This window comes from Drosophila miranda, assembly GCF_003369915.1.
Source record: "Drosophila miranda strain MSH22 chromosome Y unlocalized genomic scaffold, D.miranda_PacBio2.1 Contig_Y1_pilon, whole genome shotgun sequence".
Lineage (NCBI taxonomy): Eukaryota > Metazoa > Arthropoda > Insecta > Diptera > Drosophilidae > Drosophila > Drosophila miranda.
Window position 1 is genome coordinate 14,650,000 of NW_022881603.1, and position 27,248 is coordinate 14,677,247.

At 53.7% G+C, this 27,248-nt stretch overlaps 2 pseudogenes; one reads left to right on the forward strand and one right to left on the reverse strand.

Annotated features, from left to right (window-relative positions):
* The first annotated feature begins 75 nt into the window (after positions 1-75).
* On the forward strand, positions 76-902 carry LOC117189356 (annotated as a pseudogene).
* Positions 831-26,067, reverse strand: LOC117189362 (annotated as a pseudogene).
* Positions 26,068-27,248: the final 1,181 nt, after the last annotated feature.

Genomic DNA, 27,248 nt, shown 5'->3' on the forward strand with positions numbered 1-27,248 from the left:
GGCTGGCTGGCTTCGACGGAGCGATCAGTTCGAAAAGCAGCTGTTTCGGACTTGCGTGTTCCTAACGCGTTTCGTGCGGATCAGCTGGCAATGTGCCCGTTGGTGGATGTGTCATCGATTACTACACAGCTGATTGATGATATTTTCAAAACAAACGCAAGTAAGTTTTTTTTTACATAAGAAAAGCGAGGTTTTGTTAATATATGAGATAAATTTAATTACATTAAGTGTTACAACAACTGTGCAGATCTCATATTACTAGAGTAAGATGGCCAAGCTCTGTGCCTGCAGCGATACAACAGTTGCATCAACGCCGCCTTGGAACTGAACCAAAAAAAAACCCGATTCTCGATGAAACTGGCTTTTCCGAATGGCAGACCATTTACAGCCTGCCGTCAATACGCCTGGTGGCTGCATTTAATAGGGTAAAAATATACCAGGCTGTTCTTACAGCTGCGGGAGCTCCCATTGCCTTTGCTCTCGAACAGTCCGGACACGCTACGGATGCACTGGGAATCTATGCCGCCATAGGGGTTAGTGGGCTGATAACCCTAACCCTAGCCAGTTTTGCAGCGACAAATCTCGTTGGATTTATCTACATCAACGAGCAGCAGGACATGCTGAAGCTTGCCTATGTGGATTTCTTGGGCCGCCGTGTAGAGACTTTGGTGAAGACCGATGAGCCAACTGAGATTTATTTTGCCCATAACCCTGCGGAGTGATGCCAAAAGGCGCTACAAATTGTTGAATCGTTTTGGCAACATTGCCGATCCGCAACTGTTTGAGGGTCTCTTTGGAGATTAATACCTAAGAAGCACAAGATTGGAGACACTTGTTACTAGGTATGCAAACGTTTAATTGTACAGTCCTAACATCAAGAAAATAATATCATCTAAGTCTAATTGTTGAGAGATTATATTCGCAGGATTTGCTCCTACAATAATTTCCTTTATTATTTTCCCAAAGCGATGGCCTCTTCTACCTGCAATATAATAATGTAAGATATAAATATAGCAACGTATGGCTGCCCACGGAACCTACCGTATCGGGCAGCTTCATGTGAAAGGTTTCCGGCAGCAGCAGCGAAAGGAGACCAGCAATCAGCGAGGCGGCTCCAAAGCGCAGCAGTGGTAGGGGCTCGTAGTATGATCCCTGCGTGGATGAAAACGATGGCAAAAACTGTTCGATTGAATATACAAATAACCTACCAGCAGCGGCACAAAGGGAGCCAGCATGGCACCACAGCGAGCAAAGGTGGACATGACACCAACGCCTCCACTACGTATGACCTGCGGAAGATTACAACCATGTGAACTAGTCTATCAAATTAGTCAATTTGAAGGTCTTCACAAACCGTTGGCATCATTTCCGCGGTGTACGTATAGATGACGGCAAACGAGGACGTGATGCCCAGCTTTCCAATGAGAAAGAGCGTTACAATCAACCAGTTGACTCCTTAGATGGAATTATAAAAGAAGAAACGTTATTCGCATTTAAGAAAAAGCACGCATAAACTATGACTAAAGCAGTATGCAACCAAACATGGATATGGACCCGACTCCACGAATATTTACCCTCAGCTTGAAGTCCGCTGGGGTCCCCTGGACTTGTACTTTGCAGGCATGCACAGAAAGCGCTCGCATTAAAATTAGTTTTAAGTCTAAATTGTTAAGTCTACCACATACGCATAGTCATATAGCCGCTGGCCACACAGGTGATCGAACAGAGCAGCAGGGATCCAGACAAAGCAAGTTTGCGGCCTAGTTTTCGCAGGCACAGCTGTGAAAAGATGGATCATAAATTTGGTACGATTTCTGATGGATACTGGTACTGAACTTACCCACGCCAAGCTGTAGCCGGGGATTTCCACAAGGCAGACCAGGGTAAAGTTCAGATACTTGTTGCCACTCAAGCTGGTCGAGTTCAGGGAGAGTCCATAGTAGACGATGGCATTGACGGCCCAAATGAAGAGCATGTTCACATAGCGAACAAGGGGGAACGTTGTGAGTTGCTGCGGACACCGCACCTCTACAGTTATACCCGATACTTAGTCAGTATGGCTCTCCTCCGGCAGACGCCGCTAATATTAAGCGACACGACAAAGAGTGCGTGCGAGAGAGAGAGAAAATCAGTCTGAGCGTGACGTCGGGCGCTGCGTAGCCAGTGCAAATTGATTTGTTCCTTTTGGGTATAAAAATGATCCGATCTGATCCAGATTCAGCAGTCTGATAGATATGGTCATTATCTATGATTCTGCGTTTTTAGTTTTCTCGAATCTGCAATATTGTGGATGCAACAGATTTTCGTCCTTTGTGGGGGCGGAAGGGGGTGGGGCGAAATTCTGAGATATACGTTTTATAGTGAGATCTAACAGAAGTGCGGATACCAAATTTGGTTACTCTAGCCTTAATAGATTCTGAGATTTGTGGATGCCCCAGATTTTCGTCCTTTGCGGGGGCGGAAGGGGGTGTGGCGAAATTTGGACACGAAACGGTCAAGGTCCGATATCACAGGAGTGTGGAACCAAATCTTTAAAAATGTGGATTCCACAGATTTTCGTCCTTTGTGGGGGCGGAAGTGGGCGGGGTGAAGTTTTGAAATATTTTTGTAGCAGTGACATATCACAGAAGTCTGGATCCAAAACAACGTTGCTCTAGCTCTTATAGTCTTTGAGCACTAGGCGCTGAAGGGGACGGACAGACGGACGGACGGACAGACAGACAGGACTCAATCGACTCGGCTATTGATGCTGATCAAGAATATATATACTTTATGGGGTCGGAAACGATTCCTTCTGGACGTTACACACATCCACTTTTACCACAAATCTAATATACCCAATATACACAATACTAATATACTCATTTTGAGTATCGGGTATAATAATCAAAACATGAGAAGCAAAAACCTCCTTGACGGCCAGCCAAATTTGGTTATTTTCTTGTTTCTCCTTCTGATCATAGTCGGTACTTTCCATGTCCAGTTCCTGCTGCTTGAAACTGGCCAGCAACTCAATGGAAATATCCCGGCGATTGACCTCCACCGCTCTCCGAATAATCACGCCAGCCTTCTCCCGCTGGTTGCGAGCCAATAGCCACCTTACCGACTCTGGCACAATCCAAAAGTATCCCAAAAAGATCAGCGGTGGTAGAGACAGTATAAGCTGTAAGTGCCGCCAATTGGGAATGAACACGGACATCCCCAACAGGGCCTCGCCCACCGCATAGAAATAGTTTAGCACAATGAAGGACATCTCGCGCTTCCTAGGCCCCACCATCTCCACGCCAATAATGAAAGCCAGCGGATACACGCCGGAGGTGCCAACGGCATTTAGCAAGGCAAAGCTCAGAAAACTGATGTAGTCCCAGGCCAGGGCCTGCGCTACTCCAGTCACAGCCATGAACACGATGCAGAACAAGAATATGCGCTTGCGTCCAAATCTGAAATGGGACAAATCGGAGGATACTGAATGGGTCTATTGTGAGGGAGCGTACGCTCCACCCACATTTTTTCCACCCATCAGTCCGCCGTCATTTTCCCATTGGAGTGAGCCGAGATTACGTTATTAGAATTAAGATTTTTGACTTTGCTTTATTGACTTTTCAGTTTTAGGTTAAGGAGGGGGAAGGCCACGAAGGCTACATGACATTAATTTTATATATTATACGGCCCGAGGGGTCTCTAAGCCCCACGTAGCTTATTATCTTCTTTAAAGGGGGGGCAAGTCGCGATCACGGCGGACGCCACTGGCTTTTCAGAACCAAAACCCAACAACAACGACGCAGCAGCAGCCAAAACGAGAGAGGAATACACCGAGGACCGAAAACCAACGGCATCGACGCAGCAACGGCGTGAATACACCGAGAGAGCAAAAACCCAACAACAACGACGCAGCAGAAGCCAAAACGAGAGAGGAATACACCGAGGACCGAAAACCAACGGCATCGACGCAGCAACGGCGTGAATACACCGAGGACCGAAAACCAACGGCATCGACGCAGCAACGGCGTGAATACACCGAGAACCGAAACCTAACGGCACCGACGCCAAAACGGGGAGGAATACACCAAGAAACAAAACCCGACAACAACAACGCAGCGGAAGCCAAAGAGAGAGAGAAATACACCAAGAGCCGAAACGGTAGCCAAACAACATCAATTCAGCGACGGCCGAAGACGAGAAGCGCCGAAAATATAAGCCGCCAGCGTCGACGCAGCAACGAAGCGCTGGAACGGTAAGCCCACAGCAGCAACGGCAGACGAGAGACGCGGAAAACTAAAGCGAAGTAACGACGCGCCAGCAGCGAGACAGAGAGACGAAAGTCACCGGCGCAGCGTAGACGCCGAACGACGGCGCCAGCCCTCTGCCGCCGCGGAAAATGACGACGCTAGCCGCCCACGCTGACGCTGGATCGGAGAGCCAGCAGAACGCCGGCTCTGAGCTGGGAAAAACGTGGAAGTAGAAAAAGGTCGTTTGGAAGCAGTCGTAGGAGTCGGGACGTGTTTGCGGATAAAAATTCGAGTGGCGTACGAAAAGTAAGACACGTGGCGGACCAGATCCACGCCAACGCGATCCGTGACACAGAGGAGATCCTGCATCTACGCCGTACCCACGGGGAAGAGGAGGCTTTCGACGAATACAATCGTGGGAGTTCAGGGGTAAGCGAGTCTCTGGACGTGCATACGGGGCTGTTGAGCGGTGCGATAGGTAGGGAATCCAGAAAGAATAAAGTGAAATGTAGTATAGACAGAAACATAGCACGACCACCAACAATCTATACACTAGGGAACCTGGAGGCCCGAGGCTTCATCTTCCCTGCCCTTCCTCCCGCCTCTTGCCCGAGTCTGTGTGATTCCATCCAGTAGTTCGTAGCCCGACCGGATCCTGAGGCCGCTGTCCGGCGATTGCCTAGGCGTTCCCGGTGATACCTGTCGGCGTTCCTTCCGCATGATCCATCCCGTAGTTTGTGTCCCCGCAGGATCGAAGCCGCTATCCGACGATCGTCTAAGCGCCCCCAGTGACTCCTGTTGGTGTCTCGCCTGATCCCCGTAGTTCCCTGGGTCCCGAAGGGGCTGTCCGGCGATTGCCTAAACCCTCTCGGCGATACCTGCCCTGTATGATAAAGACTTTCGCAGTAAATGTTTAGCCCGATAGTGTCCGTGAGTGCTATCCGGCGATTCCCTAAGCGCTCTCGGCGATACGCGTCGGTATTCTCGTACTCGTAGTAATTCTTAGTTCGACGGTGTCCCGTAAGTGCTAACCGGCGATTGCCTAGGCATTCTCGGCGATGCCTGTCGATATCCCCGACCCCCGTAGTAATTCTTAGTTCGGCGGTGTCCCGTAAGTGCTATCCGGCGATTGCCTAGGCACTCTCGGCGATGCCTGTCGATATCCCTGACCCCCGTAGTAATTCTTAGTTCGACAGTCTTCCGTAAGTGCTATCCGGCGATTGCCTAGGCACTCTCGGTGATGCTCGTCGATATCCCTGACCCTCGTAGTAATTCTTAGGCCGACAGGGTCCCGTAAGTACCGTCCGGCGATAGCCTAGTTACTCTCGGCGATAATTGTCGGTATTTCCGCATAGCAAAGTTCCCCTTTCCGCGTCGTAGTAATTCTTAGGCCGACAGGGTCCCGTAAGTACCGTCCGGCGATAGCCTAGGTACTCTCGGCGATACTTGTCGGTATTCCCGCATTAGCAAAGTTCCCCTTTCCGCGTCGTAGTAATTCTTAGGCCGACAGGGTCCCGTAAGTACCGTCCGGGCGATAGCCTAGGTACTCTCGGCGATACTTGTCAGTATTTCCCCCATAGCATAGTCCCCCTTTCCGCTTCGTAGTAGCTCTCAGGCCGGCGGGGTCCCGTAAGTACTGTCCGGCGATAGCCTAGGTACTCTCGGCGAGACCTGTCGGTATTATCGCATAGTAAAGACCTCCGTATTGATTCTGGGTTCGGTGGGGCCCTGAAGGCGCTATTCGGCGATAACCGGAGTGTTCTCGGTGAAACCAACTGCCCCGTCCCATGCTACGATCGCTCCCGTCCGCGGGACTGCGGCCCCGTCCCCCATCGTCGGTCCGAAATACGGAGTCCCGGCAAATTATAAATATTGCTGTAATTTCGACCCTGGAGTAGACTGAGATATGTACCCCAGCCCAGGATCGCTTCCTTACAGATGGCGCCCGAGCAGGGACTCCGGGATTCCGTTATGTTTTGGGGCGTTAAGTGGAACATCCGATCAAAAAAAAAAAACGAGGGGGAACGTTGTGAGTTGCTGCGGAGACCGCAACTCTACAGTTATACCCGATACTAAGTCAGTATGGCTCTCCTCCGGAAGACGCCGCTAATATTAAACGACACGACAAGGAGTGCGTGCGAGAGAGACAGAAAATCAGTCTGAGCGTGACGTCGGGGGCTGCGTAGCCAGTGCAAATTGATTTGTTCCTTTTGGCTATCAAAATGATCTGATCTGATCCAGATTCAGCAATCTAATAGATATGGTCATTATCTATGATTCTGCGTTTTTAGTTTTCTCGTATCCTCAATATTGTGGATGCAACAGATTTTCGTCCTTTGTGGGGGCGGAAAAGGGTGGGGCGAAATTCTGAGATATACGTTTTATAGTGAGATCTAACAGAAGTGCGGATACCATATTTGGTTACTCTATCATTAATAGTCTCTGAGATTTTTGGATGCCCCAGATTTTCGTCCTTTGCGGGGGCGGAAGGGGGTGTGGCGAAATTTGGACACGAAACGGTCAAGGTCTGATATCACAGGAGTGTGGATACCAAATTTGGTTGCTCTGGCTCTTATAGGTTCTGAGATCCTTGAACTCATATTTTGCAATTGGCAAAGACGACCATGAAACCTGTGTGTTAGAGAGAGACAGAGCGAGAAAGAATGAAATTGTTTTCTTGATTCTGGCTATAATAATTATACGATCTGGTTGAGATTTTACACTCTAGAACATATAATCATCCTCTACGATTCTGCGTTTTTGGTTTTATCGTATCTTTAAAAATGTGGATGCCACAGATTTTCGTCCTTTGTGGGGGCGGAAGTGTGCGGGGCGAAGTTTTGAAATATTTTTGTAGCAGTGATATCACAGAAGTCTGGATCCAAAACATCGTTGCTCTAGATCTTATAGTCTTTGAGCACTAGGCGCTGAAGGGGACGGACGGACAGACGGACGGACGGACGGACAGACGGACAGACAGACAGACAGACAGGGCTCAATCGACTCGGCTATTGATGCTGATCAAGAATATATATACTTTATGGGGTCGGAAACGATTCATTCTGGGAATTACACACATCCACTTTTACCACAAATCTAATATACCCCAATACTCATTTTGAGTATCGGGTATAAAAAAAACGAGGGGGAACGTTGTGAGTTGCTGCGGAGACCGCAACTCTACAGTTATACCCGATACTAAGTCAGTACGGCTCTCCTCCGGCAGACGCCGCTAATATTAAACGACACGACAAAGAGTGCGTGCGAGAGAGACAAAAAATCAGTCTGAGCGTGACGTCGGGGGCTGCGTAGCCAGTGCAAATTGATTTGTTCCTTTTGGCTATAAAAATTATCTGATCTGATCCAGATTCAGCAATCTGATAGATATGATCATTATCTATGATTCTGCGTTTTTAGTTTTCTCGAATGTGCAATATTGTGGATGCAACAGATTTTCGTCCTTTGTGGAGGCGGAAGGGGGTGGGGCGAAATTCTGAGATATACGTTTTATAGTGAGATCTAACAGAAGTGCGGATACCAAATTTGGTTACTCTAGCCTTAATAGTCTCTGAGATTTGTGGATGCCCCAGATTTTCGTCCTTTGCGGGGGCGGAAGGGGGTGTGGCGAAATTTGGACACGAAACGGTCAAGGTCCGAAATCACAGGAGTGTGGATACCAAATTTGGTTGCTCTTATAGGTTCTGAGATCCTTGACCTCATATTTTGCAATTGACAAAACCGACCATGAAACCTGTGTGTTAGAGAGAGACAGAGCGAGAAAGAATGAAATTATTTTCTTGATTCTGGCTATAATCATTATTCGATCTGGTTCAGATTTTGCACTGTAGAAGATATGGTCATCCTCACCGATTCTGCGTTTTTGGTTTTATTGTATCTTTAAAAATGTGGATGCCACAGATTTTCGTCCTTTGTGGGGGCGGAAGTGGGCGGGGCGAAGTTTTGAAATATTTTTGTAGCAGTGACATATCACAGAAGTCTGGATCCAAAACATCGTTGCTCTAGCTCTTATAGTCTTTGAGCACTAGGCGCTGAAGGGGACGGACGGACGGACGGACGGACGGACAGACGGACAGACAGACAGGGCTCAATCGACTCGGCTATTGATGCTGATCAAGAATATATATACTTTATGGGGTCGGAAACGATTCCTTCTGGACGTTAAACACATCCACTTTTACCACAAATCTAATTTCCCCCAATACTCATTTTGAGTATCGGGTATAAAAAAAACGAGTAGCAGGGGGAATTGGGGATTGTACCATGCGCAAGCATGGCCAGTCGGAATCATTAGGACAAGAATAGCTGTATATCTCTGTTAAAAAACCGCACGTGAGGTCGCCCATTATTCACGTACAGCCGAGGCTGGCTTCCCTAACCTCCCTAGCAATAGCGTCAGCACGTGGCCGCTGCGCCCACATGAGGAGGAGAGCTCCGCGGCGAGGCGGCAGAGAAAGAGAACCGAGCCGAAGCTGGGCAGAAATCGCTAGAGAGAGAGCGACACGTACGCGGCGAGCAGCAAGTCGTGAGCGGTAGAGGCCGGAATCCTCCCGAAGACCAACCAGCCCGGCTATATATTTCGTACTCAGGCCCTCAGCGAGAATAGTCAACGCCCGGTCTTCAGAGCAGTCATTCGATGCCCGGTCTTCAGCGCGATCATTCAATGCCCGGCCTACAAAACAATAGCCGATAGTCAACGCCCGGCCCTCAGCGAGAAGAGTCGATGCCCGACCCTCAGCGCGAGCAGTCAACGCCCGGTCTTCAGAGCAGTCATTCGATGCCCGGTCTTCAGCGTGATCATTCAAAGCCCAGCCTACAAAACTATAGCCGAAAGTAAACGCTCGGCCTTCGAAGTGATCAGTCAGCGTTCAGCCATCAACACGGGACGAGATCCACGAACCCAGCACGACCAGAACCACAAGGACAATCCCCAGGACAACGACATCAAGGACTATCGACCGGCCTAGCCAGGATCAACAGTCAGGACAATTCCAAGGACAACGATAGCAAGGACTATCGACCAGGACCCCAAGCAGCAAGGACGCCTCCACTGGACAACCGTGTTAACCGTGCATACGCCGTGCTTCCGTGACTAGCCCCAAGGACTCCGGTATTCAGTGCGTGACCTAAGAAAAGATTCTACCGGAGGGTTAATACGTGATACTACCGTCGGAAACGCGAAAGACCTCGAAGTGCCAGTTCGACCACCGTGCTTCGACATGGGGGTACAGTGGATTTCGTATCGGCGCAAGGACGAATTGCAGGCCATCGCCGCCGAATTCGGCCTCGGTGAAACCGGGACAGGGGACGAACTGCGCAGCCGGATCTCGGCCTTTATTTCGCGCGGAATGGTCTTCGACAGCGCGCCCAGCCCGAGAAGCCCGAGGAACACGTCACCGTCGCCGGGACCGAGTCAGCGAGAGCGGAAGGAAGGGATCTGTGCGGAGCAGCCTCTATCTATCATAATTCCCGAGTTCCCGCGTGCAGCTCATGGCGACTCTGGCCGGCTTGAAACCACGACTGACCGGCGACATGGTGACAATCACCACCTCCGCGAGGAAGCCGGAACTTCGCGATCCGGAAGGGAAGAAATTTCCTTCGCCGCCCTGGCCGATAAACTCCGCAATTGGGGTCTGAAGTTCGACGGACACTCGGATGCGCTGGCTTTCATCGAACGGTTGGAAGAAAGGGTCGACTCATATGGCGGAAGCCCAGCACAACTGCCGCGAGCCATCTCCGGGCTACTAACTGGCAAGGCAGAAGGATGGTTTAGGACGTTCCAGATGCAAGGCAAGCCATGGACCGAGTTCCGGAAGGAATTCTTGGAGTTCTTCCTACCCCCGCGATACTTTCAGCGCTTGGAAGATACGATCCGCTCCCGTCGGCAACGACCCCGAGAAGCCTTTCAGGACCATTTGATCGACCTCCGACTCATGATGCAACGAGCTCAGTATACTCCAGACAGGGAGCTGGACAGGATCTACGAGAACCTTCGGCCGGAATACCAACTGTTCACCCGTAGACATGAGTTCGAGACGTTGCGAGAACTGACCCAATTGATAGTAGCGTACGAGAAAACGCGGGACCGCGAACAAACCCACCCAGCTAACGAAGGACCCGGATTATCCACCCCACAGCATGCTCCTCCAGACGACACCGGGCCCTCCCGGAGCGCCGAGACGGCAAGCCGCGTAGTGACCCAGGATGGAGACCGGCCGGTGAACACACGCCGGGCCTGCCGTAATTGCGGGGAGGAAGGTCATTTCAGCAGTTCATGCAGGATACGGCGAGTGCTATTCTGTTGGGAGTGTGGCCGTCGCGGCATCCGGACGATCGACTGCTGTAGGCTATCCGAGTCGGGAAACGGGCCGAGTCTCCGCTCGTCAGGGATCCGATCGGAGACATACCTCCAGGGCCCCTAGGAGTAACTCATCCCTTAAGTTTGGAAGGAGGCAGGATCGCCGCGCTAGTAACCATCGAAGGAGTACCGCTCACAGCTCATGAAGTAAGTACCGGAGGGAACGCACGGAATATAAGGACTACCGTCCGCCTGGCGGATGGTACAGCAAAGGAGGTGACGCAAGCAGTTTCGGTCAAGGTGCGTCTGGATCTACAGGAAACGCGGTTGATTCTATTAGTCCTACCCATGGTAGTGGACGACATCATACTGGGGCTCGATTTCCTTTGCGGCGTCCAGGCCATAATACAATGCGGACGAGCGAACTTGCAGTTAACCCAGCGGGCGATCCGGGAAACCAACCCGATCCCCACATCATCCTCGAATCGGCCCCGCATGGTTACTTTTAGTGACGAAAGTCCCGCGACTGCATCCGCTGCATCCCGACCACGCCAGACCCAGCAATGTACCAGTGACAACGCACCGGAATCCCAACCACGCCAGACCCATCAACGTAACCATGACAACGCACCAGAATCTCGACCACGCCAGACCCAGCAATGTACCAGTGCCAACGCACCAGAATCCCAACCACTCCAGACCCATCAACGTAACCATGACAACGCACCAGGATCTCGAACACGCCAGACACAGCAACGCCACCCGTACCCGACCCACAATTCGATACGACCACGCCAGAACCATCAACGAAGATTCGACGGGGACGACTGCGACACCGCTGGACTCACCCAGGGCCAGTCCGTCCGCCTCGAAGAACACCCAGAGCAACGAAGATTCGACGGAGACGACTGCGACACCGCTGGACACACCCAGGGCCAGTCCGTCCGCCTCGAAGAACACCCAAAGCAACGAAGATTCGACGGAGACGACTGCGACACCGCTGGACACACCCAGGGCCAGTCCTTCCGCCTCGAAGAACACCCAAAGCAACGAAGATTCGACGGAGACGACTGCGACACCGCTGGACACACCCAGGGCCAGTCCGTCCGCCTCGAAGAACAGCCAAAGCAACGAAGATTCGACGGAGACGACTGCGACACCGCTGGACACACCCAGGGCCAGTCCGTCCGCCTCGAAGAACACCCAGAGCAACGAGGATTCGACGGAGACGACTGCGACACCGCTGGACACACCCAGGGCCAGACCGTCTGCCTCGAAAACCACCCAGAGTATCCCTACCAAGACAACGGAGCTAAGCCACGACCACGCCAGAACCAGCAGTAACATCAGGACAACGTTTCTAAGTTTCGACCACGCCAGACTCAGCAGCAATACAAGGACAACGCATCGAAGCCTTGACCACGCCAGACCCAGCAGCAATACAAGGACAACGCATCTAAGCCCCGACCGAGACGGACCCGGCGGCGCTAAAAATATAACACGATCGACGCGAGCCAAATCAGAAATGCCCAGCAGTGCGGCTCAATCAGAGCGAACGACCCCACGGGAAACCAGCATCGCTCTACACTACGACCCGCTACGCCTGGAAGACCACGGCCCCGAAGGACATGAGCGGGTCAAGGTAGACCAACTCGCACCTCACCCCCCAACGAATTATCAACTCGCCCCGTTAGCCGATGCCGCGGCCGATCGACAACGCAACCCTTTTCGAAGATCAGACTCGACGGACCCTATAACCGTGAACCTCGCCATCATAACATGTGCCCTGCTCGAAGAAAGCTCGCCACCGACAGCCCCCATCACCGAACCGCCCCTTCCGCCGTGGGTAGCCGAGTTTTTGAAACAAGAATTGGCTAAGTTCGAGGGATTGGAGGGCGTGTCTCACATAGCTGAGCATACCATCACTCTGAAGGACGACAAGCCGATAAAGCAGAGGTACTTCCCCAAAAATCCGGCAATGCAGAAAATCATCAATGCTCAGGTCGACGAGTTGCTGCAAGACGGGCGAATCGAAGCTTCAAAAAGCCCACACAGCGCTCCCATCGTACTGGTGGGAAAGAAGACAGGCGAGATGCGGATGTGCGTCTACCGACAACTCAACGCGCAATCAATACCCGACGCCTACCCGCTGCCCAGGATCAACCACATCATCGAGAGGCTCCGTAACGCACGTTACATCTCGACTTTGGACCTCAAGAACGGGTATTGGCAGATCCCTATGGCCGAGGGGTGCCGAGAATGTACCGCCTTCACCGTTCCGGGCAGAGGACTCTTCCATTGGAAGGTGATGCCGTTCGGACTGCACTCAGCATCGGCCACGTTCCAGCGAGCCTTGGACAGCGTCATCGGACCACAGATGGAACCCAACGCATTCGCTTACCTTGATGACATTATTGTCATCGGAGCGGCGTTGGAGGAACACGTCGACCATCTGCGAGAGGTGTTCAGGAGACTACGGGAAGCAAATCTAAGATTGAACCAAAAGAAATGCAGCTTCTTCAAGAAAAGCATCGTATACCTGGGACATGTCATTAGTGAGCAGGGTATACACACCGACCCAGATAAGATCGTCGCCGTCCGGAAGTTGGCCCCACCCAGTTCAATAAAGGAGCTTCGACGCTGCCTAGGAGGTTTGTCCCAAACTTCGCGACGATTGTACAACCAATGACTAGCCTCCTGAAGAAGGAGAAAAGGTGGATCTGGAGTGACGAACAGCAGGCCGCTTTCGAGGAGTTGAAGGAGAAGTTAACCCAAGCACCCGTCTTAGCCTGCCCGGATTTCGCGGAGAGGTTCGCTCTACAAACTGACGCAAGCGACTACGGTCTAGGGGCGGTCCTGACGCAACAGATCAGTGGAGAGGAGAGGGGCATAGCCTACGCCAGTCGAAGGCTCTTGAAAGCAGAAGAGAACTACTCAGCCACGGAAAAGGAGTGCTTAGCCATCGTCTGGGCCATCAGGAAATTACGATGCTACCTGGAGGGCTACCACTTCGACGTCATCACCGACCATCTCGCATTGAAGTGGTTAAACTCGATCAATAATCCAACCGGTCGCATCGCCCGTTGGGCGCTGGAACTCCAACAGTATCGCTTTCACGTGCTTTACCGACGCGGAAGCCAAAACATCGTAGCAGACGCTCTTTCCCGGCAACCTATCGACACCATACAGCGAGCGCTAGAAGACCTGCCCACCTGCCCCTGGATACAAAGGTTGCTCAAACGTATCCAGTCACGACCTGAGGAATGCAGAGAATTTATAATCGAGAACGGACAGATCTACCGGCAGCCTGGACACCGACCAATCGAGGAAGAATCTCACCAGTGGAAGTTATGCGTCACCAGTGGCCATCGTAGACGAGTGTTAGAAGAATGCCACGATCATCCGACCGCCGGACACCTAGGAATACGGAAGACTACCACTCGGGTAACCCAACGATATTACTGGCCAGGACTCTACAGAGACGTGGCCCGATACGTGAAACATTGCGAAAGCTGCCAAAAATTTGTAACGAACCTAAAAGGTTTCGATACAATCCGTCCCCCGACCTATAATGAGCGCATCGCACCGCACCCCACAACCAGCGCCCCCTCCGCAAGCAACCGCCGATCAACTCGCGCCAACTCCAGAACGATGACCAAAGACATCAGGTCACGCGAGCTTTCCCTAACTCCAAGCCAAGCCATCGGCCGAGTGCGGCCTTCCGGGTTCATCGACGGAGGAAAGTCGGCGCCGCCAAAATCTGCAACGATCACCAAGAACGGCAAAGTGCGCCCCGACGCGGAAGCGCATTTGTCAACCCGCCGACCCAGCAATACGGGCCTATAAAAAGACGGCGACGAGAACCAAAGAACGACTTACGCAGAAACCCGGCTCACAGTACGTTCGGGGTACCAAAACTTACGCAGAGACTCGACCCGGAGTACAGACGCGGTACCCGGAACTCACCAGAAGACATCGGCGCCCAATTTAAAATAAGTTCATTTAAACCGCTAAGAAATACAATAAAGTGTCAAATTATTAAGGTAAAAACACCCGATTGCGTAAGTTCACCCCAATTAGCCGAGGCACCGACGCCGCCCCGCCCCGAGTCCATACAGTCGTTTCGCACACACGACGAGCGACGCCCATTCTAGCCCTGATCCACCTCTCTACGACAGGCCGCCCCCCTGACGCCGTCCTTAAGGTTCCATCACATTTCTACAAATTTCTTGTGGATTGACCCCTGGACGGGACTGAGCTTACCTCAGCCTGAAATAGGTACATCACAAGTGGCGCCCGAGCAGGGACCCGAGGGAACGTCAAAGAAGAGAACAAAAGAAAACTTCTCAACGAAAACCGCGACCTCGCACAATACCAACGGCAAGAGTTGCGCAACGAGCAGACGAAAGCGCGACACAGCGACAGAGAAACGGGAACAGTGCCGTCACCCCGAGAAGAAATTCGAAGCGTCGGCCGCGAAGCTCGACACAGTGCCCTAGTGAAGGAAAAGCGCAAGCCCAGCGAAACAGCCAACTAGAGTAACAATCGAAGCGATGGAATCCCATACAGAGGAACAGCCCAGTGGGTATAACCCTGGAGAATTCGTCGCCAACCCAGGGGTGAGTACCGGCTGGATACACAAACGCCGCCGAGAGGAGCTGGAGTCCTTCGCGGAGGAATTTGGATTCAGCCGCGAGGGTAACGTGGAAGATTTGCGGAGAAATTTCGCCGAACTAGTCGCCGGGCCCCTCGAACACGACGCCTGGGTCAGGCAATTAACAAGGTTGGCCACAGAGTTCGAGAGTATCCAGGAACGAAACGTACCAGCGACCCTCATCCCCCCTCGACAACCACCCAGGTACACGCGGCCAACGACACAACAAAACGAAAGCGGGACGAATCGGGCCCAATTCCGAAAGCCTCACTGGAACACCTCGGAACCCGCAAGGAAGCCGCACCAGGTCGGCGCTCCAGCACAGGAAACGGCACATAGAATGATCACCACCCCCATCGCCAACCCACGCGCAGCCTGTCGACGCTGCGGAGAAGCTGAACATGTTTCTCGCGACTGCATCAACCCATCGATCCTCTTCTGTTGGGAATGCGGCAGGCGCGGAACGCGCACCTTGGGCTGTTGCCGCCGGGACCCGTCGGGAAACGACTCCCGTCCCCAGCTGACGCGGGAACAGCCGGGCACGACGCTTCCTCAGACAACCAACTAAGAAACCCGCTACAAGTACACGACGGCCTGATAATGGCGAGAGTGACCATCGGAGGACGGCGCGCGGAAGCCACGGTCGACACCGGGGCGTCCCGAAGCTTCATCAACGCCGACCTCGCCCGCAAACTCGGCTGCGACAACGACCTGCGAGCCGCATGCGTCCCGATACGCCTAGCAGACGGCTCGGCTCGCGAGATAGCTCAGATCTTGCTAGCGCGCGTCAAACTAGACGAACAAGAGATACAAATGCCACTCTTGGTACTACCCAATATGGTAGAGCAAGCCATCATAGGTGTGGATTTCCTGTGCGCCATTGAAACCACAATACAATGTGGCGCCACACGCCTCCGGCTCCAAGGCTCCCAACGCCCCATCCCAAACACGCCGATTATCACCGCCAGCCAAGTACACGCCCCCGGACCCACGAACTCGAGACTTTCGCCGCCAATGAATTCCCCGCCACGACACGAGACAAGAACACAAGGAACAAGGAACACAGAACCCACGGCCACGACGAAGCACACTAGCCCCAGGCCCACTCCGAGAAAACCAAAACTAAGCAAAGCCACGAAGAAAGCGAGTCGGTCTCCCGAGGGCACCGACGCGGTTCCACCAACGAAGGGAAAAGAACCCAGGGCGCCCCTCCAGAAGACAACCCGGCCCCAGCAACGACAGCCGCCACGCAGCAGCCAGGCGCTCGAGGTACCACCTCCGACCGCCACCCCGGCCCACGAACGCGTCGACACCGCCCTCGACGCGAAAACGACCCCTACGACACCGACCGACCCGCTACTACCGCGTCCTCTCAGGCAGGAACCGGGAAAGGCGATCGCTGCCACACGAAGCACCCATCGGAACCCCGACGCACCTGGAGCCGACGCGCCATCGATCGTCCCCGACATCATGGAACGCCTCCCGGGCAACACCTCGTACGGCGCCGGCATGCGGCCCAGCACCACGACCGGAGCCATGTCGGTGAACCTCACCGCCCAAACTAGCCGTCGGTCCCCACCGAGACCCGCCCGTTCGTACGTCACGCAGAGTACAACGTCGCGCGAGCACCCCCCAGGACACACACGAGCCCCCTACTCATGATTGAGGCACCCGCCATCGTCGCCAGCATAAGCGAACACACTCGCGAAGTCGAACCACCAAGCGCATTCAACACAACAATCCTCCCCGAGAACCCCGACCGCACTTGCGACCCAGGAATCGACGTCCCACCCGAGGACGATTCGGAACGAATCTCCGACCCATGGCCTCCCGACATCGCGCCGAAAATACGGAAATTCCTAGACGAAGAACTGCCAACACTCGCGGGCCTCCGAGGGACGACGGATCCGACGGAACACACCATCGTCATGAGGGACAACCGACCCATAAAACAACGGTACGTCCCGAAAAATCCAGCCATGCGGCGGATCATCAATGAACAGGTCGACCAACTGATAGCTGAGGACCTAATCGAACCATCCCGGAGCCCCCACAGCGCGCCAATCGTCCTGGTCCGCAAAAAGGACGGGAGATGGCGCATGTGTGTAGATTATCGGCAGCTAAACGAGCGTTCCATCCCGGACGCGTACCCGCTACCCAGGATCAACTACATACTAGAGCGACTCCGAAATGCCCACTTCATCACGAACCTCGACCTGAAAAACGGATATTGGCAGATACCAATGGCCCGCGACAGCCGGGAAGCCACGGCATTCACGGTACCCAGCCGAGGATTATACCAATGGAAAGTAATGCTTTTCGGTTTACACTCCGCGGGAGCCACGTTTCAACGGACCCTCGACGCCGTTATCGGTGCAGACATGGAACCATTCGCGTTCGCATATCTCGACGACATCGTCATCGTCGGGAAAAGCTTCCAGGAACACCTGAACAACGTAAAAGAAGAAGCAAACCTGCGGGTCAACACGGACAAGTGCGCCTTCTTCCAGCGCCGGATAAAATACCAGGGCCACGTGATCAGCGAAGATGGTATCCACACGGACCCCGACAAAATCGCAGCCGTAAAGGATCTGAGGCCGTCGACCAACCTGAAGGAGTTACGACAATGCGTAGGCATGGCCGGGTGGTACCGCAGATTTGTCCCAAACTTTGCCACCGTAGTCCAACCAATGTCACTGCTGCTGAAGAAAAGGAAAGCATGGACATGGGGCCAAGAACAACAAGACGCCTTCGACGAGCTGAAAACACTGCTCACCACCGCACCGGTACTCGCCTGCCCAGACTTTAACGTCAAATTTTCCCTGCAGACGGACGCAAGCAACCTTGGATTAGGCGCGGTCCTCACCCAAGAGATCGAAGGGAAAGAGCGGGTCATTGCATACGTCAGTCGACGCCTCAACAAGGCAGAAGAAAACTACTCGGCCACCGACAAGGAATGCCTCGCCGTCATCTGGGCGATCCGAAAACTGCGATGCTATCTCGAAGGTTACCGATTCGACGTCATAACCGATCATCTCGCACTAAAGTGGCTGAATACCCTCGAGAGCCCTTACGGTAGAGTAGCAAGATGGGCGCTCGAACTACAGCAATACCAATACCAGAACGTAGTCGCAGACGCACTATCAAGACAACCACTGGAGACCCTCTCCCGCATTGAGGAAGCCGACACACCATGCACCTGGCTTAAACAAAGGATCCAACAAGTCCAAGACGAACCCCAGAAGTACCCAGACTACACGTACGAAAATGGGCAGCTATACCGATATCTAGGACACGGAGCCGACGACGACGACCACATACCGTGGAAACTATGCGTGCCCAAAAGCGGCCGGACGAGAGTACTCCGCGAAAGCCACGACGAACCAACGGCAGGACACCTTGGCGTCCGAAAAACAATCCTGAGGACAACACAACGATACTACTCGCCAGGACTACACAGAGACGTGCGACGGTACGTGCAGGGCTGCGTAAGCTGTCAGAAGTTCAAAGCCACGCAGCGCAAGGCCGTGGGCATGATGCTCACACGTAAAGCCGAAGAACCCTTCGCCACCCTGTGTGCCGACTTCGTCGGACCATTACCACGGTCCAAGCACGGGAACACCATCTTACTGGTATTCTTCGACACTTTCTCCAAGTGGGTCAAACTGGTACCCCTCAAGAAAGCGACAACAGCGAAACTCGAACGAGCCTTCAGAGAACGAATACTGAGCAGCTTCGGCGTACCGAAGCTATTCGTCTGCGACAACGGAACCCAGTTCACCAGCCGATCGTTTAGAACATTCATGCGAAGCTTAGGCGTGGAGCTGCAACACACAGCCCCATATTGCCCCCAGGAAACGCGACGGAGAGAGCCAATCGGACTGTGAAAACGATGATCGCCCAGTTCGTCGACGACCACCAGAACACATGGGACGAGCTCCTACCCGAGATGACATTGGCGATCAACTCCAGCGTCTCCGAGACGACCGGATTCAGCCCCGCCTTCCTCCTGCAAGGAAGAGAGCCCCGACTCCCCGGCGCCCTCTACGACGAAGTCACGCCCGGGACAGGAAGTACGCCAGAGCCGGCCACCAGCAAAGCGACGAGGCTGAAAGAAGTATTCGCCATCGTCCGGAACAACATCCAGAGAGCCAGTCAAGAACGAGGGAGACATTACAACCTCCGCCGGCGACTATAGCGCCCCGCCGTCGGATCGTTGGTACTACTACGCCAACACCACCTCTCAAACGCCGCCGAGGGCTTTGCGGCAAAGCTAGCCCCGAAGTTCGACGGCCCCTACCGGGTCAAGAGTTTTCCATCACCAAACATTGCCAAATTACAACACTGCGAAAGCCGGAAACACAAAACCGCAAATATCAACGACCTGAGAGAGTTCCACGATCACGAGTCCGAAGAACCCACTGACCTACTCGAGAATGCTGACATCCACGAAGAAAGTAACGAGACCTCAACCCGGCGCCCCAACCACGGCGACACTGAGTCAGCGAAACCCAAGACGCCCGGCCAAAAGACAGCACCGGCAAAAACGAGCCCGATGGCATAATACCGCCGAGAATGCAAGCGCAACGAACCGCGCGACCACCAATTAATCGAACAGCGCTGACGCCAGCGAGAGAAGTAACGTAACGCTCACGACCACGCGCCCCACAAATCCGCTGACGAAGCGAAGAGAACGAGGAAACCCCAACGCAGATCACAGAAGAAACCACAAGAGCCCGACCCGCGAGTCCTTGTAACTCTCGCCGGGGAAGAAAGGGGAGAGTGTAACGAACCTAAAAGGTTTCGATACAATCCGTCCCCCGAGCTATAATGAGCGCATCGCACCGCACCCCACAACCAGCGCCCCCTCCGCACGCAACCACCGATCAACACGCGCCAACTCCAGAACGATGACCAAAGACATCAGGTCACGCGAGCTTTCCCCCACTCCAAGCCAAGCCATCGGCCGAGTGCGGCCTTCCGGGTTCATCGACGGAGGAAAGTCGGCGCCGCCAAAATCTGCAACGATCACCAAGAACGGCAAATTGCGCCCCGACGCGGAAGCGCATTTGTCAACCCGCCGACCCAGCAATACGGGCCTATAAAAAGACGGCGACGAGAACCAAAGAACGACTTACGCAGAAACCCGGCTCACAGTACGGTCGGGGTACCAAAACTTACGCAGAGACTCGACCCGGAGTACAGACGCGGTACCCGGAACTCACCAGAAGACATCGGCGCCCAATTTAAAATAAGTTCATTTAAACCGCTAAGAAATACAATAAAGTGTCAAATTATTAAGGTAAAAACACCCGATTGCGTAAGTTCACCCCAATTAGCCGAGGCACCGACGCCGCCCCGCCCCGAGTCCATACAGTCGTTTCGCACACACGACGAGCGACGCCCATTCTAGCCCTGATCCACCTCTCTGCGACAGGCCGCCCCCCTGACACCGTCCTTAAGGTTCCATCACATTTCTACAAATTTCTTGTGGATTGACCCCTGGACGGGACTGAGCTTACCTCAGCCTGAAATAGGTACATCACAAATTTAAGGTGAGCCAGAACAAACCCGCAGGTCACATGTATACGCGACAGGCGAAGGGCCCGTTCGACATCCTTTGCGCGGACTTCGTTGGCAACACGATGCTCCTCGTGTTCTTCGACTCATTCTGCAAATGGGTAGAACTTGTGCCACTCCGGAAAGCCACAACCGCCCACTTGGAGAAGGCGTTCCGAGAGAGGATACTCTGCCGATTCGCGGTCCCGTGGAAGTTTGTGTGCGACAACGGAACACAATTCACCAGTCGGTCCTTCCGGAAATTTCGCGAGGTGGCGGGAATGGAACTCGAGCACACCGCGCCGTATACCCCTCAGCAAAACCCGACGGAGAGGGCAAACCGGACCATCAAGACAATGATTGCACAATACGTCGACGGGGACCAACGGACCTGGGACGATCTCCTCCCCGAGATAAGCTTGGCCATAAAGAGCAGCACGTCGGACACCACGGGCTTCAGCCCGGCCTTTTTGGTACTCGGACGAGAACCAAGGCTACCAGGAGCCTTGTACGACGAAGTGACCCCAGGATTAGGAAATGAACCAGAGCCTGCCCACGAGAAGGCGACACGACTGCAGGAAGTGTTCAAGGTCGTACGGGAGAACACCCAACGGGCATCCCAAGAGCAGAAGAGAACATACGACCTCCGACAGCGCGAGTGGCGACCCGAACTAGGAACCCTAGTCCTCCTTCGGCAGCATCACTTATCCAAAGCCGCCGACGGTTTCGCGGCAAAATTGGCCCCCAAGTACGACGGGCCGTACAAGGTAACCCGATTCTTATCTCCCAACGTAGTTCGACTACAGAGTCAACAAGGCAAACGAAGGAAAACAGCGAGTTTAGCCGACTTAAAGGCGTTCCACGGAGTGGACCACCCCGAGGAGAACCCGACGACACTGGTGAGACCCGAATGACCTGCCGACTTCGCAAGGGCCACTCGCGATAGCGCGCTACTGTAACGTCCTCGCCCCGTAAGGGGCGCGACCCACGAAACCGTAAGCTACGTATACATCCCCTTATGGGATTAGATAAGTACTACACCCAATGTAAACATCTTCTTACTCGCACCGCTCAAGCAGGATAGGGGGAGGGTATTAATACATCTAGTTAAGACAGGCAGGTTCTAACCGACAGACATTTTCTCCCTAGAATCGACTGAAGACATGAAGCGTCTAAGAGACGGAAGGCAAGCTCGGCCCCTAGGGGCAAATGGTGATACGACGGGACACCATAGCGGAGACCAGCAGCCTGAAGTCCCGGCACCTGCCGATGAACCAACGACACACCGGACTCGCGGCTGGTTCGGCGACCCCAATGGGCCATCCGCCTCCCGTCAAGCCCAGCTGAGGCGGGTCGGAGAGGCGACACTTCGACAACCGGACAGGATGCCATGGGGCCAGCGCGCGGCAGCCATCCAAGGAGGGATCGACCGACAAACCCAGGACCCGGGGACCGACGCCGAAGAGGAAGTAGAGCCCGATGGCCGCTTCGCAACCGCAGGTGTCCGCTCGGCGCCCAATCACGACGTCGCCGCCCTGAATCGCCGTTGGTTCGGGAGTTATGGGGCTGCCATCGACGACGACAACGGACACCGACGAGCACGAGACAATAATACGCGACGCTCAAAGCCTGGCGTCCACGCTGCAGGACGAAGGGAACCGACACCCACTGGCTCGCGGGAACGAATGGGACTCGCCCCTTTGGGCCGAGTGGAACCTGGCCGGCCAAGGTCGGGCAGCCACCCCTCCAGCAGTACACCACGAGGACGAATCCGGGGACGGTGCCGGACCACACTACTCCGACGTGTCCCACGCAAGCGATACAGGGGGAAGTAGGACCCCAACGCGACGACGGAGGGTCCGATTCCGGGTCCCTCATGAGCCTGGGCTTCGCGCCCCAGGCGAACCAGCAGTGGGCACCAGCCAACCCGTCGGGGTCAGATGACGTCCCGCCCCCCCGCGTAGCCGCCCACGCCGGACTCCCCCCCCCACGTCCCGATGAGGGAGTCGTTGACTTCGACTCCGAACAGAGCCTCCCGCTGGAGTATGGCGAGATGGCCGACCTGCTGCAGATCCTCCGACTCCACCCTACGGTAGCCGCGGTGCAGGACGACCCGGAATGGGCAGAGGTTCCTCCCGAATGGCGGACCAACGCGCCAGGTCGACAGTTGCCCCGGGACCTCATATCCAACATCACCGTATTCTTACGCGATCGCGCCTACCGACTGGGAGTCCGACGACTGGAGGTCCATGACGGCACTTGCTTCCGCATAAAGATTACCCGCAGCCGGGCCGTCACCGTCACTCTTCGGCACCCCCGAAGTATGGAGGGGGTGTGAGGGAGCGTACGCTCCACCCACATTTTTTCCACCCATCAGTCCGCCGTCATTTTCCCATTGGAGGGAGCCGAGATTACGTTATTAGAATTAAGATTTTTGACTTTTCTTTATTGACTTTTCCGTTTTAGGTTAAGGAGGGGAAGGCCACGAAGGCTACATGACATTAATTTTATATATTATACGGCCCGAGGGGGCTCTAAGCCCCACGTAGCTTATTATCTTCTTTAAAGGGAGGGCAAGTCGCGATCACGGCGGACGCCACTGGCTTTTCAGAACCAAAACCCAACAACAACGACGCAGCAGCAGCCAAAACGAGAGAGGAATACACCGAGGACCGAAAACCAACGGCATCGACGCAGCAACGGCGCGAATGCACCGAGAGAGCAAAAACCCAACAACAACGACGCAGCAGCAGCCAAAACGAGAGAGGAATACACCGAGGACCGAAAACCAACGGCATCGACGCAGCAACGGCGTGAATACACCGAGAACCGAAACCTAACGGCACCGACGCCAAAACGGGGAGGAATACACCAAGAAACAAAACCCGACAACAACAACGCAGCGGAAGCCAAAGAGAGAGAGAAATACACCAAGAGCCGTAACGGTAGCCAACAGCATCAATTCAGCGACAGCGAAGACGAGAAGCGCCGAAAAGATAAGCCGCCAGCGTCGAGGCAGCAACGAAGCGCTGGAACGGTAAGCCCACAGCAGCAACGGCAGAAGAGAGACGCGGAAAACTAAAGCGAAGTAACGACGCGCCAGCAGCGAGACAGAGAGACGAAAGTCACCGGCGCAGCGTAGACGCCGAACGACGGCGCCAGCCCTCTGCCGCCGCGGAAGATGACGACGCTAGCCGCCCACGCTGACGCTGTATCGGAGAGCCAGCAGAACGCCGGCTCTGAGCTGGGAAAACGTGGAAGTAGAAAAAGGTCGTTTGGAAGCAGTCGTAGGAGTCGGACGTGTTTGCGGATAAAATTCGAGTGGCGTACGAAAAGTAAGACACGTGGCGGACCAGATCCACGCCAACGCGATCCGTGACACAGAGGAGATCCTGCATCTACGCCGTACCCACGGGGAAGGGGAGGCTTTCGACGAATACAAGCGTGGGAGTTCAGGGGTAAGCGAGTCTCTGGACGTGCATACGGGCTGCTGAGCGGTGCGATAGGTAGGGAACCCAGAAAGAATAAAGTGAAATGTAGTATAACAGAAACATAGCACGACCACCAACAATCTATACACTAGGGAACCTGCAGGCCCGAGGCTTCATCTTCCCTGCCCTTCCTCCCGCCTCTTGCCCGAGTCTGTGTGATTCCATCCAGTAGTTCGTAGCCCGACCGGATCCTGAGGCCGCTGTCCGGCGATTGCCTAGGCGTTCCCGGTGATACCTGTCGGCGTTCCCTCCGCATGATCCCATCCCGTAGTTTGTGACCCGCAGGGTCCCGAGGCCGCTATCCGACGATCGTCTAAGCGCCCCCGGTGACTCCTGTTGGTGTCTCGCCTGATCCCCGTAGTTCCCTGGGTCCCGAAGGGGCTGTCCGGCGATTGCCTAAACCCTCTCGGCGATACCTGCCCTGTATGATAAAGACTTTCGCAGTAATGTTTAGCCCGATAGTGTCCCGTGAGTGCTATCCGGCGATTGCCTAAGCGCTCTCGGCGATACGCGCTGGTATTCTCGTACTCGTAGTAATTCTTAGTTCGGCGGTGTCCGTAAGTGCTATCCGGCGATTGCCTAGGCACTCTCGGCGATGCTTGCCGGTATCCCCGACCCTCGTAGTAATTCTTAGTTCGACAGCGTCCCGTAAGTGCTATCCGGCGATTGCCTAGGCATTCTCGGCGATGCCTGTCGATATCCCCGACCCCCGTAGTAATTCTTAGTTCGGCGGTGTCCCGTAAGTGCTATCCAGCGATTGCCTAAGCACTCTCGGCGATGCCTGTCGATATCCCTGACCCCCGTATTAATTCTTAGTTCGACAGTCTCCCGTGCTATCCGGCGATTGCCTAGGCACTCTCGGTGATGCTCGTCGATTTCGTAGTAATTCTTAGTAAGTACCGTCCGGCGATAGCCTAGGTACTCCCGGCGATACTTGTCGGTAGTAATTCTTAGGCCGACAGGGTCCCGTAAGTACCGTCCGGCGATAGCCTTGGTACTCTCGGCGATACTTGTCGGTATTCCCGCATAGCATAGTCCCCCTTTCCGCTTCGTAGTAACTCTCAGGCCGGCGGGGTCCCGTAAGTACTGTCCGGCGGTAGCCTACGTACTCTCGGCGACACCTGTCGGTATTATCGCATAGTAAAGACCTCCGTATTGATTCTGAGTTCGGTGGGGCCCTAAAGGCGCTATTCGGCGATAACCGGAGTGTTCTCGGTGAAACCAACTGCCCCGTCCCATGCTACGATCGCTCCCGTCCGCGGACTGCGGCCCCGTCCCCCATCGTCGGTCCGAAATACGGAGTCCCGGCAAATTATAAATATTGCTGTAATTTCGACCCTGGAGTAGACTGAGATATGTACCCCAGCCCAGGATCGCTTCCTTACACTATGTTTCGTTGATCACACTCACCGATCGGCCAGGTAACCGAACAACGCAGTACCGATCACCAGTCCCGCAAAGTGCGTGGTTCCCACAAAGGCCAGCTTCCAGGCATTCTCCTGGCACGTCAGCTGCCACTCCTGCACAATGGTTCGCTCCTGGGTGCCGTACACGAACGCTCCTCCTCCTGTGTGAAGTTCTCGGCCGTGCATTGTCCCAGCTGCAGAGGGTCCCAGCTGAACCACCGCTGATAGCGTCCGAACTCCCCAATTTGAGTGAGTATTTCATCAAAGTCCAATAGGTCTGTCGGTGCTCCGGCCGCTGAAGGGGACATTTTATCCTTTACCCAAGTGGTATCTGCCGTAGGAATCTTGGTACGTGTTCAATAAGTCACTTAACCGCTGCTCCAGAGTCATGGGATACGAAGTACATATATTGAAGATTAGTTGATAGACATATGGGGAGCGTTTGGTGTTTTTGTGTGAATGGAATCTTGGAAGATACACACATATGTACGTATGTATGTATTTATAGAATATTTATTTTGACCGGAAACAAGGGTTCAAGGGAATTATTTGGTGAATACTTTTTAATTAGTATATATGCTGTACCTTTGTGTAAGCTTATCTAATGTCTGTTACCGATGTCTGTCCACAAGTCATTCAGTAACATTTGTTAATCGGTGGGCATAGCCAATGTATTTGTCGTTATCATCTAAAAGTAAAGCAATTCGTTGTGTTCAAAAAGATTACCCTGAGCTCCGAAACTCCCTAAAAGCATCTGACTACTGGGTATCGTTAAGTCGAGACCCCTGGCTGTGGCAGACGTGTGTGATGGTGTGGCATCTCAGCAACTTATTAATTACAGGAATACTTCATGATCAATGAATGGTTTCAGCGTCTTGAGACGAACATCAAGTACATATTTCTGTGAATGCATGCAATCCAATCGTGGCCAATTGAGATGAATTGTTGCATGCCACACAGCGGTAAACAAAAGTGTAGAGTGCATCGGGGAGTAGCTGCCGCAGGCCAGCGCTAAGTGATTGATGCGTGCTGACTATAAATGGAGATTCTCAGATGCATTATGGATGAGCCATGGGGGAATTGCCCAGCACGTAGTCTGGATCCGTATGGGTTTTGGGTTAGGTGGAAGTGCAACTACCATTAAAATTCGCCCATGCCTCATAAATTCATTGAGTTTGTAGGAACATTTGCCAAGCGTTTAGGTGCATTGACTAAGCGTCCAGGGTCTGTGCCAGTTGATAATGGGACTCTCCTATTATCTAATCGGTGCGGCGTCTATTTAACGATGCACTTACGAACTTCCAAAAATAATTGTTTCACTTCACATTTGTCTGCTTGCCACACCACGACCCGCTATTATTGCACTTGACAGGTGTTTTCTAGTTTCTATTAATGATTCACCCTTCAGTGATTGAGGCGCCAATTACTTTGAACGCTATTGGCGGCCTGTTCTCCGGTCCGGGATTTTATCCGCTTCGTTCGTGCCATTACCGCTCGCCGAAACGTCTGGCGATATACTGAAATGCCTGACTGCTGACTGACTGCTCGCCGCAGTTGCTGCAAATGTCCGACAAATGGCACGACATAACCGAA